The sequence below is a fragment of the Chiloscyllium plagiosum genome, unplaced genomic scaffold (assembly GCF_037043375.1).
Source record: "Chiloscyllium plagiosum isolate Xiang-an unplaced genomic scaffold, Cpla_swu_hap1 HiC_scaffold_30, whole genome shotgun sequence".
Lineage (NCBI taxonomy): Eukaryota > Metazoa > Chordata > Chondrichthyes > Orectolobiformes > Hemiscylliidae > Chiloscyllium > Chiloscyllium plagiosum.
In genome coordinates, this window is record NW_028270168.1 from 20258662 (window position 1) to 20275441 (window position 16780).

The 16780-nt window shown below is 43.6% G+C and overlaps 1 long non-coding RNA gene across 4 annotated transcripts in view; it reads right to left on the minus strand.

The window, feature by feature from the left end:
• Positions 1-227: 227 nt before the first annotated feature.
• The window catches only part of LOC122563594 (uncharacterized), a 110194-nt gene continuing 93641 nt past the window's right edge, over positions 228-16780 (minus strand). For all 4 annotated transcript variants that reach the window (XR_006315662.2, XR_006315663.2, XR_015752207.1 and 1 more), the window contains exon 5: positions 228-2567. This is a non-coding gene — a long non-coding RNA (uncharacterized LOC122563594). The remainder of the gene's footprint in view (positions 2568-16780) is intronic.

The window sequence follows — 16780 nt, forward strand, 5'->3', positions numbered from 1 at the left end:
TTTTTTGCTATAAAAAGCAGACAGATGCTCTAATATGCTTGAGGGAAGGAAACCACCATCCTTACAAAACATCCTAGAGGCAGGAGGAGGTCATTCAACCCACAAACATCTTCTGTAATTCCATTTGATCATGATTGATCTGCATTTTAATTTCATCTGTCTAATTAGGCAGGAGAAATGGTGCAGAGGTTTGCATAAATAAAACAAAAGAACACAGCACGGCGATTTGGAAGACAAATTATTTTATTTAAGGCAATAGTTCCACTCATGTAATCAAACAGAACTGTGTGCATACACCAGTCGCTTAACCTAAAGGCTTTGAGTTTTGTTTAACCGATAAAACTGCAAAAATCATTTCATCTTCATGTTACCAATGGGAGATATCAGCAACTGAGTTTGGAATGCGCAAATCATTGACCGCCAACATACTGAGGCTCTTTCCCTTCATCATGTTTGTTCAATTCAAATTGGTCTCAAGCTTAAAAGGATAGGACTGCCTTTTGTCACTAATCAGGCAGTCATCTGCACACAAGCATAGGAAGTCACAAAAGTCTCAGAAACATCAGTTAGTGTACAGATATTTCCCATTGGGAGTAAGAGACATGTCTCCATGTACAAATATCTCCCACAGGGAGTTAGAGACACCAGTCAACATACAGGTATTTCCTGTTGGGAGTGAGAGACTCACTTCAGTATATAGATATCTCTCTGAGGGAATGAGAGCCACCAGTCAGTTTGCAAAGAATTCCCTGATGTAACAAGAATCACCAGTCAATGTTCAGATATCTTCCTGAGGGAATGTGAGACACCTGTCAGTGTACAGATATCTCCCCAATGGAGTGAGGGACTGAGAAATGCCATCAATGTACAGGTCCCTTACTCAGGGACAGCGAGACAGCAGTCAGTGTACAGATACCTTCCCGACAGAATCAAGGACTGAGAGACAATAATCAATGGAGACGTACCTATATGGGAGAGTGAGGGATTGACAACCATCAGTCAGTTACAGATACCTCCCTGAGAGAGTGGGGAACAGAGAGACACCAGTCACTATTCATATCACCCTGATGAAATGAGGGACTGGGAAAAGCCAGTCAGTGCACAACTACCTCCCCTATTGAGTAAGTGACTGAGAAAAACCACCAGTGTACAGATATCTCACTGAGGGGGAGAAAATCAGCACTTGATAATATCTTTATGTTTATTAGAATTGTGGGTGAGCAAGTTTGCATCAAGTATGACTTGAACCATTAGTTTATATTGTGAGCCAAACCTTTAAATATGTACAGTTTAAACATCTCCATTGAAAGACTGGGCAGAGGAATGTAGTATGAGCCCCTACCCACTCAGCTGTTAATCAAACCAAGAGCAATTGTGAGGACAAGGTATTAGTTGACAAGGTCATTTCTTGGCCCATCCTCACTTATCTGCACTGTGAAATCTCGCAGTCTTCCCACCACACCTGGCAACTATCTCTCAAATAACCCAGAGATTTTCCCTCCTCAATCCTAGCCAATTCCATTCCATTCACTTGGTGACCTTTGCCCATTGTTTAGGTTAAATTATATTCTGGATTTTTAAAATGCTGTTTACAGTCTTATATGATTTTCATAAATGTGTGGAACGTTATGGTAAATTGAATTTGATTTTGAACTTTGTGGCAATAACATGTAATGAGTTGGTACAGCAATGGGTTAATTGTAGTGCTGGTCCAGAAAGGTCACGGGGTTGAAGCACATCAGAAGAGGTTGAGAAACTGAATTGAACAAATCAATGAATTGGAAATGAAATCTGTTGATTGTTTTAAAAACCTGATTGGTTCACGGTGGCACAGTGGTTAGCACTGCTGCCTCACAGCGCCAGAGACCCGGGTTCAATTCCCGCCTCAGGCGACTAACTGTGTGGAGTTTGCACGTTCTCCCCGTGTCTGCGTGGGTTTCCTCCGGGTGCTCCGGTTTCCTCCCACCATCCAAAGATGTGCAGGGTCAGGTGAATTGGCCATGCTAAATTGCCTGTAGTGTTAGGTAAGGGGTAAATTTAGGGGTATGGGTGGGTTTCGCTTCGGCGGGTCTGTGTGGACTTGTTGGGCCGAAGGGCCTGTTTCCACACTGTAATCTAAATCTAAAATCTAAATCTAAAACCTCATGTCCTTGCAGGAGGGGAACCCATCACTTCAATCCAATCTGGTCTACACGTTACTCCAGCCCAATGCTAAATGACTGAATCATCATACTATCAGGGATATGAGAAATGCCCAAGGAAGATTGGCTGGTTAGCATCACACACATCCCAAGACCAAATGGAGTAAAAATATATGGTCAGAAGCTATTTAAACATTGTTGAATATGTTGTGCTTCCTACATTTTACCCACAAGAGGTTTACTCAGAGCAGTTACTTTTCATCCTTTGTGTGACACAGATATTTCAGATGTTCTTTGCCGCTGTATCTGTTGCTGCCTGTGTTGGTCCCAGTGCTGGAGCTGGTATTGGTAGCTTTCACCATGAACAAAATCTTCAGGCTCTCAGGTTTCAGTCCTGATTTTGCCAAATCCCTCCTTCAATAATTCCTAAAAGTGAAACATAAACATTTTATGTATTCAAAACAAGTTTTCATTTACTGAATCTAAACCAAAAGTGATTTCAAATGCCTCTGTCAAATCTTGTCTTAACCCGTTCTGCTTTTTGTAGGTCAACCTTAGTTTCTGTAGTCAATCCTCATAACCGAAACCTTGGAAACCACCTTGGAATTATTCCAATAAAGCTCTCCTGTGCCACTTCCAAAGCCTTCATTGTCCCTCCCAAAACTTAAAGCCCAAAATTGGAAACAATCATCCAAATGATGCTGGACTGGTGTTTTATACAACTCAGCATAACTTCCTGTCTTGTTCCCTGTGTCATTATTCAGTAAATTCACAATCCCAATTGTTGAACTGTCCCAAAATCTTTAAAGATTTGTGTACAAAAAACCAATGTCTCTCTACTTTTCCAGCCCCTTTAAACTGTATTCTATAACTTGTATTGTCTCACCTCATTCCTCTGATTAATACGTATCACATCCCAATCCCAGATTTTCTGCATTGAAGTTTATCTGCCATTTGACTGCCTATTCCACCAGCCTGTCTAAGTGTCTTGGTCCTTTTCCTCACTGTTTCCTGCTGCTCCAAATTCCATGGGGTATTTCAAATTTCAAAGTTGACATTGCACCCCTCATCCAAGTCACTAATGTGTGTCAAACATATCAGTGATCCTAATCCTGAACTATGGGGTATATCATTGAATCCCTCTCTCCAATCTGAAAACAGCCATTGATCACAACTCTCTTGTTTTTTATCCCACGGCCAACTTTGTATCTGTGCTGTTGCCTCTTTTATCCCATAGGCGTTAATTTCAATATCAAGCTCTAAATGTGATCCTTTATTCAATGCCTTTTGAAAATCCATATGTACAACAGAACTGCAATGTCCAGATCTATACTTTCTGTCACCGTAACAAATATCTTGTGGCATATAGATAATAAAAAATGGGTTCAGAAGTACAGTGGTAGCATCTCTGCCTCTGGGCCAGAAACTCAAACTCAAGTCCGACATCAAGCCTTTATAGATAGTGTGCCATAATGTGGCCAAATAGTTATTAAGATCATCAATCGTTAAATCATTGTAAAATACCAGTGGTAGGCAGTGAATGTGGGAGAGTCTCCTGGTCAGCCAGAACTGTTGGGGAGATGCAGCACAACAGCTTCCCTACATTCAAAGACTCTGGAATCTCTCACCATTTATATAGCATGACTTTTTTTATTTTTCCTGCTAAAATAGACTGTTACATATTTTCACATTTTATATTCCATTTGCTAGATCTTTGCCCACTCATTTAATCTATCTGTACATCTTTGTAGCCTTTGTATGTTTTCTTCTCAACTTACCAATCTTTGTGTCAACAGCAAAGTTAGCAGTCATACTATGTCTAAGTCATTTCTATAAATTATAAAATGATGATCCCTAAGGCACATCAGTCATTGCATCTTGCCAACCAGAAAATGACTCATTTATGCCTGGTCTCTGCTTCCTGTTAGCCAGCTCTTCTTCTGTGACTGTAGGTCCGCAGTTATGCAGTTAACTCTTAACTGCCCTCTAGGCAATTCGGGATGGACTATACATTCTGGGCTAGACAGTGATGTCCATGTCCCATGAATGAATTACTAAAAGAAAGTACAATTCTTTAATCCCAATGTCATTGGGAAACGAAATATGTTTGTATTTACATAGCAATTTGTACATTCTTGTCATCCCTAAGCAGTTTACAGCTTTTCTAATATGTGGCCATCAATTTTCATATAGCAAGCTCCCACAAACAGCAACATGATTATTGAAGAATAAATTTCAGCCAGGCCACTGGGGAAGATTCCTCTGATCTTCCCTGAAATGTTTGAAAGGCAGCACCCGAAACATTGCAGCACTCTTCCAGTATTGCACTGGACTAGGAGTGTAGGTTTTTGAGTTCTGAAATGACCCTCATGTTTGAATAGCATGTCAATGCTGACAATTTGGGATCGCCGATTACACCGAAAACCACAGGAGGCCAGGCCTCATCACAGAGCTCCTGGATATGAGAAAAGAGAACAATGCAGGAATATGTCTTAAACTATATCAGCAGCTAGTCTGTGGATCTGTACTGGTAATCTCCTTCAATTTAAACGGAGTTAAACTCATCTCGTCACTGTTGTACTTACAGCTGCAATACTGTCCACTGACAAGACAAGCCAGCAGTTATCATCCAATCTCCCAAGCACAAGGCTCAGAGGAAAGCAGTGTATAGTGACACCTGCTGGTATCTAAATACTTCTTCACATTCACATCACTGCAGACAATTAATCCAAAGGGTCCACTCCTCAAACAAAACTCATGGCAATTCTTTTGCCATGTGCCTCTGTATGTCCCTCTGCTTGTGTGTATCTATATGCCCCTCAGAGCATGTCTGACTCTCTGTGCCCTTCTGTATTTCTTTGTCAGTGTGTGTCTCTGTATGTATGTGAACCTGTCTGTGTCTCTCATTCTGTGTATGTGTTTGTTTCTCTCTGGATTTTTCTGTCTTTCTGTGTCCATTTGTTGTTATGTGCGTCTGTGACCCTGCTTGTTTGTATAAGCTTGTGTTTTTATGTCACTTGCATTTATCCTTTTACACTTTCTACTTATAAGTCATACATTCTGTTCACACAAGGCCTTTTCTCTGTACATTGCATTATCCACCTCTTGTTGACGTCTGTCAAATCATTAACCAAAATATTTTGACTTTTCATATTCCTCCTTAGACTCCCTGACACAAGGTTACTTCATAGGAACAACCGTCAGCCAATTTCTCAAAATGCTGGGAGCAGACATGATGAATCCTTCCCTGATTGCAGAGACAGACACTGTGTGAATAACAGCAACTTACAATTGCATAGCACCTTTAACATTGCTAAGAAGATCCCCAGTCTTTCACAGGAACGTTATCTGTCACTGGGCTGCAGTAGGAGAGGCAGCCAAACGCTTGGTCAAAGAGGTAGGTTATAAAAAGCATTGTAAAGGAGGAAAGAGATAAGGAGAAATTTAAGGATTAATTTCCAGAGTTTGAGAATGAGGCAAGAATGGTGGAGTGAAGGCAATTGTGGATATGCAAGAGGTGAGAAATCTCAGAAAGTTGTAGGCCTGGAAGAGATGACAGAGATAGGAAGAGGGGGCGGCCATGAGGGGATTTGAACAAAGGGATAGGAATTGTGAAATGAGGTTTTGCAAGACCAAGAGCCAATGTAGGTCAAGGAGAAGAGATAGGTGCATGGGATTTGATTCTATTCACAAGAGATGTTTTAACCATGTGCCACTCTTGACTCTCTCCTGATTCAAGATATTCCCATGGAACTGGCATGAAGCAGATATAACCTCCATGATGAAGACTTACATGGAGCACTCATTCTCTCCCACTCTCCTCAGAGAAGCCCCTGTATGTAAACCAATGATAGTGAAGTTATACTCCCTCTTTTGCCCTGGTCACAGCTTCAGTGACCCTCTGATTATCTTTGATTAGATTAGATACAGTGTGGAAAAAGGCCATTCAGCTGTCCACACTGACCCTCCAAAGAGTAACTGCCCAGATCCAGACCCATTTCCCTCTGACTAATGCACCTAACACTATGGGCAATTTAGCATAGCCAATCTTTGGATTGTGGGAGGAAACCCACGCAGATATGGGGAGAATGTGCAAACTCCACGCAGACAGTCGTCCGAGGTGGGATTCGAACCCAGGTCCCTGACACTGTGAGGCAGCAGTGCTAACCACTGAGCCACCGTGCCACCCCACCAAAATGGTTTTGAAATGGCAGAAAGCTGGTGAAATCGAAACAGGAGGACAGGGAGACCAGCTGTTGAGCTTTTAAAGCACAGCTTCCCCAGTCAGAGGCCAGGCCTGATAGGCACATTTTGGTGTAATTACTGTCCTCTTGGAAGAGAGCAGCGAAGGGAAAGAAATAAAAAAAAGCAATTTGTTCTAATTAAATCTCATGGCGGGGCTGATGGCAGTGACTGCTGAATGCCCTGACTCCAACAAGCAAAGACCAAGCTGCCTGCTGCTAAAACCACTCACACTATTCTCCGACCAGGGTTCCCCCACCGTGGCTTCCTGTCATTACTCAACAATAGGAATTAACTGGCAGTAAATGCCTCAGTGGCAATTGCTGCCACCAACTGGTGTCCTTTTGTGAGACAGGAGTGGTGAATGCCACCTCCCCCTTCCCCACACTCCCCCTCCCACCTCCTCCCTTACCTCCCCCTCCCATTCCCATCCATCAGGTACAAGGCAATAGTTGTACCAGACCCCGGGCGTCTTTGTGCACCCACTGGTTCCAGGTAATCCCATTTTACTGAACACCCCCCCCCCCACCCCATCACTCACCAACCCCTACTCCCTGCCTTCCACATCACTGCAGCCAGACTCCTCTCTCTGTATTGGATCATAATAGCAGGCTCTCTAGCAACATAGAGTCATACAGCACAGAAACAGACCCTTCGGTCCAACCAGTCAATGCCGAACATGTTCCCAAACTAAACTAGTCCCACCTGCCTGCACTTGGTCCATATCCCTTCAAATATTCCCTGTTGATGAACTTATCCAAATATCTTTTAAATATTTTATCTGCACCCACATCCATCATTTCCTTTGGAAGTTTATTACACTCACAAACCATTCTCTGTGTAAACAAAGTTGCCCCTCGTGTCTTTTTTATATCTTTCGCCATACACCTTAAAAATGTGCCCTGTAGTCTTCAAATGCTCCACCCTAGGGAAAAGAGACCTGTTATTCACCTTATCTATACCCCTAATGACTTTATAAATCTCTATAAGATCACTCTTTAACCTCCGACGCTGCAGTGAAAGATGTCCCAGCTTATCCTCACAACTCAAACCCTTCATTCTCAGCAACATCCTGGCAAATGTCTTCAGAACACTCTCCAGCTTAATAATATCCTTTCTATAATAGAGTGACCAGAACTGGAGACGAAGCAGCTACTGTGAATTTGCAGGTGGAGGCTAAGCTGGGGTGCTGGAAAAGCACAGCAGGTCTGTCTGCATCCAAGAAGCAGGAAAATCGATGTTTCGGGCAAAAGCCCTTCTGACCAGCTGTGCTTTTAAAGCCCTGCTCTAATCTTGACTCACAATGCATGGGAGACAGGAAATTAAGACTCCAGTATCTTTGCATAGATTGAGTTTTTGACTTTCTGTGCTTTATCAGAAAGCAGAAAAGGAGAAAGTGGTTGAGGGAGTATTTGTGTTTACACAGTATCTCGCCCTAGCTCAGAAAGTCCGAATGTGCTTCACAGCCAATGAGGTACACGGGTATGGTGTAGGAAGTGTTGCAGCCAATTTACACACAGCAAGATCAATAAATAGTAATATGACTTATGACCAGATAATGTTATGATTAAGTTAGTTTAGAGAAAACTTGCTCACTCTTCTTCAAAGTGATGCTGTGGGATCATTTACATCCACCTGACAGAGCAGAGTCAGTCACCACCAAATGTCTCATCTGAAAGACAGCACCTCTGACAGTGCAGCAGTGGCTTGGCACTGCACCTTAAGTATGAGCCTCGATTTTACGCTCCAGCTTCTGGATTGACCCGTCAAATCTTCAAAATCACGATAGGAAAGAGCAAAAGGCAAAGGGCATCAATCTCCAGGACTTAATACTGCATAGGCTTCATTACTGGACTCAATGGTTTTACAATTGCACCATCTACAGCCAGCAATATCCCTCATGACTTGGAGCCTCCAGGTACATTCAACGCTGCGAAGTAATGGAGTTACTCAGGCACTTTGACCGTCGCCTTTCAGAGTGGGCCATTGCCATTTGAAATCAGATAGTGAAAGCATTGCAAAATATTGAAAATAACCACAGCTCCAAACAATGTCAAAAGGCTAGCAAGCACCAATTTACCCCAGTTTAACAAATTAAAAACTGCAATAGATTCCTTACTAAAAGATCTCAAGCTCAAACTGAGCTTTTCACTGGAAAACAAACTTGCCCGAATCCCACTCTGAGAATTTCAACAGACTGATCCCCTCTCATTTTAAATAATACTCAACACGTCAGGCAGCATCTGTAGAGAGTGAAATAGGATTCAACATTTTAAGTCAAAAACTTTACATCTGAATAAATTTCTTATTTCAGTCCTGCATGCAGAATGACAATGGATCAAATCCCTTCCCATTCAACCCCATTACACAGAATTCCAATGTATCAAATCAATTCCAATTCAATCTGACTGTACAGAATTCCAGGGAATCAAAAACTGTTCACCGTACAGAATTCTAATGGATCAAACTCCTGCAACTATCTATAAACTCTGAAGTACAAGATAGCTGCTGAAATAATACACATGATATGGTAACAATGAGATTAAAAAGTTACTTTCCTAATTGTCTCCTCCTCTGCAGGGCTGAAAAACCTACTTCTGTTCCTATGGAGAAAGTGAGGACTGTAGAAGCTAGAGATCAGAGCTGAAAAATGTGTTGCTGGAAAAGCACAGCTGCCTGACCTGCTGCGCTTTTCCAGCAACACATTTTTCAGCTACTTCTGTTCCTATGCATAATTATGGTCTTATGGATTCTAGTTTTGCTAGGGCTCCTTGATGCCATATTTGGTAGGACGTTGCTTTCACATCTACAGCAGTTACTCCCACCTCACATATGGAGTACAGCTGTTTTGCCTATAGGTGGACCCAAGCTGTAATGACTTCAGGAATTGAGTAGGCCTGGAAGAACTCAAACTGAACATTAGTCAGCAGTACATTGCTCAGCACTGGCAATGACCCTTCCATCAGTTTGATGATTGACAGTGGAATGATAGGACAGTAATTGTTCAGGTTGAATTTGCCATGCTTTTTGTGGACAGAATAAACTTTGTCAGTTTTCTGCATTGTTGGGTTGATGCTATTGTTGGACTGGAATAGCTTGGCTCGGGGTGTGGCTAGGTCTGGAGCACACGTCTTCAGCACTATTGTTGGGAATTTGTTTATCTTTGCTTTATGTAGTATCTTCAGCCAATTCTTGATATTACAGGGTGTGAATCAAGTTGTTTGAAGATTGGTATCTGTAATGCCAGGGGCCTCAAGGAGAGGCTAAGAGGGATCAGAAATGTGGCCCTTCTCATGATAAGTGTTTCAAATTTGCCTTAAACCCTGATTTGATGGATCCCTAATATTGAAGATGATTATATTTGTGGAGCCTCCTCCCCCAGTGAGTTGGGTTAATTGTCGTCCACGAGTCATGACTGGATGTGGCAGGACTGAAGAACTTAAAGCTGATCCGTTGGTTGTGGGAATGCTTAACCCTATCTTTTGCATGCTGCTTCTACTGCTTGACACACAAGTAATCTTGTTTTAGAGCTTCACTAGACTGACACCTCACTTTTAGGAATGCTTGTTGCTGCTCTTAACATGCTGAGCTGCACTCTCTATTGACCAGGGATGATCTCGTGACTGATGATAGAATGGCAGAATGGGAGATAATGCTGGGCTGTGAGGTTATAGATTATGACTGAATACAATTTTGCTGATGATTGTCCACTGTGACTCTCGCATGCCCTGCTTTGACTTGTTAGGTCTGTTCAATATCTATCCCATTTATATTGGTAGTGCCACACAACATGATGTAAGGTATCCCCATTGTGCAGACTTTGTTTCCACAAGGACTTTGTGATGGTCACTCATACCAATAATGTCTTGGATAGATGTATCACAGGTATATTGCTGAGGATAAGATCAAATAGATATCTCCCTCTTTTTGATTCCCTCATCACTTTCTGCAGACTCTGTCAAGCAGTTCTATTCCTTTAGGATGTGACCAGTTTGGTCAGTCATAGTGCCACTGAGCCATATCCAGAGAAGGACAGCATGGTTTAAGGCAAAGGACCTGCTGATCAGAGGGAACCTTCTCCAGGGACTGTTGGAGCTGTAGGGATTGGTGTCCCTCTTTGAGAAAGCCAGCCTTTATCTCTGAAGACCAACCAGGTTGCTGCAGGTAGACAGTCTGCCTTCATATTAGTGGAGCTCTTTGAAGAAGTAACTTGAGCTATAGGTAAAGGGGAATGAGTGGATGTACTGTACTTAGATTGCCATAAGGAATTTGATAAGATGCCACATCAAAGATGGAAAATAAAAGCACATGGTGTTGGGGTTTGTAAATTAGCGTGGATAGAACATTGGCTGGCCAGCAGGAAGCAGGTCTTTTCCAGGCTGGCAGGATGTCATGACAAACTCTTTACAATTTGTGTAAATGATTTGGATAAAGGAATCGAAGGGACCACGTTTAGAGAAGCAAGATGGAATACACCCAGTCACCAAGTTCAAGTTGCAGTTCAAGCAAAACTCAAAAAACTCAACATCATTGAGGACAAAACAATCTGTTTGATTGGTGCTCCCTCCGTCACCTTGAACAGTCTCTTCTTTTACAGTGATGCACAGCAACAGCAGCCTGTACCATCCATATGATGCACTTTAGCAACTCATCAAGGTTCTTTCAACAGCACCTTCTAAACTCGAGAACTTTACCACCTACAAGTACAAGGCCAGCAGATACATAGGAACACCACAACCTGTAACTTCCTCTCCACACCACCTTGACTCAGAACTATATCTCTGTTCCTTCACTATTACTAAATCAAAATCCTGCTGCTCCCTTCCTAACAGCAGTGTGGTTGTCCCTATACCCCAAGGAGTGCAGTGGTTTAAGAAGGCAGCTTATTACCATCTTTCCAAGGGCAATAGGGATGGGCAAGAAATACTGGTGACTCCCACATCTCATGAATGAATACTGAAATACATTCTCTGATTATTTTTTACTTAACTGCTGAGGGGTAATAGCTGTCAGTTCTCTGATTAAAACAGTAGCATCAAGAGCTCATCACTGCCTCTAATTGGACAGTGGACACAGAAGCAGCCAGTTAGGGTTATTAGGGGCTGCCTCCAGTAAAGCTGTCAAACTTTTTTGCTGCAGGAGTGAGCACTGAGGAGCACCAGTTACTGAGGTTTAGATTAGATTAGATTACATTACAGTGTGGAAACAGGCCCTTCGGGCCAACAAGTCCACACCGATTGGCCGAAGCGCAACCCACCCATACCCCTACATTTATTCCTTACCTAACACTACGGGCAATTTAGCATGGCCAATTCACCTGACCTGCACATCTTTGGACTGTGGGAGGAAACCGGAGCACCCGGAGGAAACCCACGCAGACACGGGGAGAACATGCAAACTCCACACAGTCAGTCTCCTGAGGCGGGAATTGAACCCAGGTCTCAGGCGCTGTGAGGCAGCAGTGCTAACCACTGTGCCACCGTGCCGCCCACAGGTTCCGAAACCTGTGATAAAATCCAGTCCATGCACAGCCCAGCAGAGGTGACTGGTAACTCAGTGGAGGGACTTGTTAAACCTGCACCCAGTACAGCACAAGGGAGATAGATTTTAATCAACCTGTTCAGAGAAGGTGAAGTAGATGGGAATTGACCCCAAGCCTCCTGGCTCAGAGGTGGGGACACTACCACTTCACCGCACAAGCCCTCATAATAGGCCACTGTGATATGCTGTTCCACTGAGGAGCAGCACTGGGCAGGGAGCTATGACCTGTGGAGAGTTGGACTCCTAACCTGATGTCCCAGAATACTGCTTTAACTCACTCAGATTTTCCACTGGATTTCCACTTCCCAGCAACTCACAGTGACAAGCTCTTGCATTTATCTTGTGCTTTTTGAGATAGCAAAATTCCCCAAGTTGTTTCTTAAGAGTGGTCATCGAACAGAATTTGACACCGAACCACAAAAAGCACTATTAAAACAAAGACTTATTAGTCAAGGAGTTGTTTTCAAGGCGCATCTTAAAGGAGGGGAGAGAGGGTGTGAGACAGAAAGATTCAGGGACAGAATGTCAAAGCCTTGACCAGGCAGCTGCTAACGGTGGGAGTGATTAAAATCAGACACAACCAAGGGGCCAGAACTCAAAGGCTGATGGTACATTACGTAGACAGGGAGGGGTGAGATTATGGGAGGATTTGAACATAAGGAAAAGCATAAAAGCAAGGCATTCACTAGACTGGGTATCAATATAGGTAAGCAAGCACAAAGGGTGATGAGCAGTGCAATGAAAATGGTCAGAAGGCAGTGTGAGAGAGCTCAGGTTTACACAGTGTACAAGGTGGGAGACGAGTAGCCGAACCGCAAAATGACAGCAACATGGATGAGGCTTTCAGCAGCAGCACAGCTGAGACTGGCTCTGTGCAATTTACAGAGACAGACATGGGTGGCCTTAATGATGGAGATGAGTTAGGATCCACAACAGTTCTTCCTAGGTCTGGCATGTTTTGTGGAGAGCATTGAATGAAGTAACTGAGCATTTGGAAAGCCGTGAACGACTCAGCCCAAGTCAGCATGAATTCACTGAAGGGAAACTATGTTTGACAAATTTTCTGGAATTTATTTGAGGATGTGATCAGTAGAGTGGGCAAGGGTGAATCAGTGGAAGTTGTGTATCTGGACTTTCAAAAAGCTTTTGACAAGGTTCCACACAACAGATTAAGTGATGAGGAAAATTAAAGCTCATGGTATCAGAGGTAATGTATTGAAATGAATAGAGAACTGGTTGGCTGATGGGAAGCAGAGAGTTGGAATAAATGGGTCATAGAGTCATAGACATGTACAGCACGGAAACAAACCCTTCAGTCCAACTCGTCCATGCCGACCAGATATCCCAACCTAATCGACTCCCATTTGCCAGCATCTGGCCCATATCCCTCTAAACGCTTCCTATCCATATATCCATCCAGATGCCTTTTAAATGCTGTAATTGTACTATCCTCCGCCATTTCCTCTGGGAGTTCATGTCATACACATACCACACTCTGCATGCCCCTTAGGTCCCTTTTATATCTTTCCCCTCTCACCCTAAACCTATGCCCCCTAGTTCTGGACTCCCCCACCCCATGAAAAGAACCTTGTCTACTTATCCTATCCATGCCCCTCATGATTTTATAAACCCCTATAAGGTCACCCCTCAGCCTCTGACACTCCAGGGAAAACAGCCATAGCCTATTCAGTCTCTCCCTGAATCTGAAATCCTCCAACCCTGGCAACATCCTTGTAAATCTTTTCTGAACCTTTCAAGTTTCACATAATCTTTCCAATAGGAGGGAGACAGAATAGCACACAATATTCCAACAGTGGCCTAACCAATGCTCTATACAACCGCACCATAACCTTCCAACTCCTGTACTCAATACTCTGACCAATAAAGGAAAGCATACCAAATGCCTTCTTCACTATCCTATCTACCTGTGACTCTAATTTCAAGGAGCAATGAACCTGCACTCCAAGGTCTCTTTGTTCAGCAACACTCCTCAGGACCTTACCATTAAGTGTACAAACTCTGCTTTGATTTGCCTTCCCAAAATGCAGTACCACATAATTATCTAAATTAAACTTTTCAGAGTGGCAGGCACTGACAAGTGGAGGACAGTGCTGGGGCCTCAGCTGTTCACGATTAACTATGCCGACAAAGAAATTGAATGTAAAGTTTTCCAAATATGCAGATGACACTAAGCTGGGTGGTAGTGTGTGCCGTGAGTAGGATGCTGAGAGGCTGCAGGGTGACTTGGGCAGACTGGCTGAATGGGCAAACACATGGCAAATGCAATATAATGTGGAGAAATGCGAGGTTATCCACTTTGGTGACAAAAACATGAAGGCTGATTATTATCTAAATGATGGCAGTTTCGGAAAAGGTGAGGTGCAGTGAGACCTGGGTGTCATGGTGGAACAGTCACTGAAGGTTGGCATGCAGGTGCAGCAGGCAGTGAGGAAAGCTAATGGCATGCTGGCCTTCATAGCGAGAGGATTTGAGTAGTGGAGTAAGGATGTCTTACTGCAGTTATATCGGCCCTTGGTGAGGCCACACCTGAAGTACTGTGGGCTGTTTTAGTCTCCTAGTCTGAGGAAGGACTGGTGGTTCGAGGGTTCAGAGGGATTTCGGCCAAATGCTGGCAAATGGGATTCGATTAATTTAGGATATCTGTTGGCATAGACAAGTTGGACTGAAGGATCTGTTTCTGTGTTGTACATCTCTGACTCTGTGACTCAGTGAGTCTGATGTCAGCACTGCAGGAATGGTGGAGTCCAGCAAAGGTTCACCAGACTAACTCCCGGGATGGCAAAACTGACATGATTAAAGATTGGATCAACTGGGCTTGTACTCACTGGAATTTAGAACAATGAGAGGGGATCTCACAGAAACATATAAAATCCTGATGGCACTGGACTGTTCCTGATGGCACTGGACTGTTCCTGATATTGGGGAAGTCCAGAATTAGGAGTTATAGTCTAACATTAAGGGGTAGGCCATTCAGGACTGAGAGGAGGAATTTCTTCACTCAGAGAGTTGTGAACCTGTGGAATTCTCTCCCACAGAAAGCTGTTGGGGCCAATTGGGAGTTGGATGTGGCCCTTGCAGCTCGAGGGGTTCAAGGGGTATGGAGAGAAAGTGGGAATGGGATACTGAGATTGGGATACTGAGAATGGGATACTGAGATTGGGATACTGAGAATGGGATACTGAGATTGCATGTTCAGCCATGACTGGTGGTAAGGCTCAAAGGGCCGAATGGCCTACTCCTGCAGCTATTTTCTATGTTTCTATGTTCGGCGAGTTAATAAAGAAATGGAAATCTCCCTCTGGTCCACACCCCACACTCTCAGGGTGGTTATTGCCGAGGCTCCCTATTTCTCACCCACGTTCAATCAAGACTCAAATTAAATGGTAATGAAATCTCTCAGAAAGCATGCAGGCCAGATTTAGTCTGCTATTAGTGCACCTGGATCGTGGAGTAACAAGCAGCTCCGGAATAACACAGTTAAAACAGCTTTACTGAAAGCAACAGCTGGCCTCGGACAATACCAGTAATTACTATACTGCAGGGCCGGCTGTAATTACAGAGTTGATTAAAGCCTCCAAGTCACATAACTGCAAGGATGGCAGCTCTTAAAGGGACGGTAATACCCACCCACCCGCCATCTCTCTCTCTCTCTCTCTCTCACACATGCAACGTATTCCCTTCCCCATCAAAATAGCAACAGCTTATCTTTCAAATAAAGGTTGAGAGATAAATATTATTCAATGCAGCGGGAAGAACTCCCCTACTCTTCCTCAAAATAGTAGCTGCGGAATCTTCGAAAGACAGCTGTGCAGCACTGGGAATGCCAGCCTGGGATTGTGTGCTGAAGACTCTAGAGTAGGATTACAAACTCCACAATGTCTTTGACACTAATCCAGTTCCTTCAGAGGCAGCTTTCAGAATGAGCAGAACCTCATCCAGGACTCCCTGATTGGATCAAATTAACAAGCTCAAACAGGGAACTCATATTCTCTGAGGTCCACCTGGCTGACCTTACTATAATCGCTACATCCCACCACCCCCCCCCCCCCACCCTGAGTCCGAGTGCATAGGATGTATTTTTTGTAGCTCCTCCTGAGGCATTTCAGCACTGGGTCAAGTTCCTCTAACTCTGCCCCTGATATGGGGGGTGTATAACACTCAGTAGCTTGCCTCTTGTGCCCAGAGTGTCTCGGAAGAAATTCATTCTCCTCTTCAGGCTGCAAAGACGTCAAGGTGGTGACATCCGCTGTGTCCATCTCAGATTTTGAGGTTTCTTCAATGCTTCATGGAGAGGGTTCTGGAACTGCCAGGCACATTTTGCTCCTGCACCGTTTGCGAGTTTACAGCTTTCATATGGTCCACGTGCTTATTCAGAACTTTATAATTAATGGACCTGACCTCACATCAATTATGCCTCTTCCACATGCAGGGCCATTTCTGTAGTTCCGCCATCAAATGTCATCTCCTGAAGTACACTGTCTCTCTCACTTAGCGGAGTCTTGTGTTTGGCATTGGCATTCCTGATGACATTTCACTACTCCCACCATACCGCCAAAAGTATGGGAAGATCAGATTTAATCTGGTGCTGAGTCTTCTTACCATTGTAATTGCATAAGGGGTGCTCCTATAATCAACCAGGAACCGGGACAGTTTAGTATTGAGTGAAGCTATAGGCTGTTTCTTTCAGCCTGCCTTCAAAGTTTGGACTGCTCTTTCTGCCAGACCATTGGATGATGGATGGTATGGAGCTGTCCTTTTATGACGAATACCATTCAACTTTAGGAAATCCTCAAATTGTCTGCTGGTAAACGATAGCCTGTTATCAATGACCAACA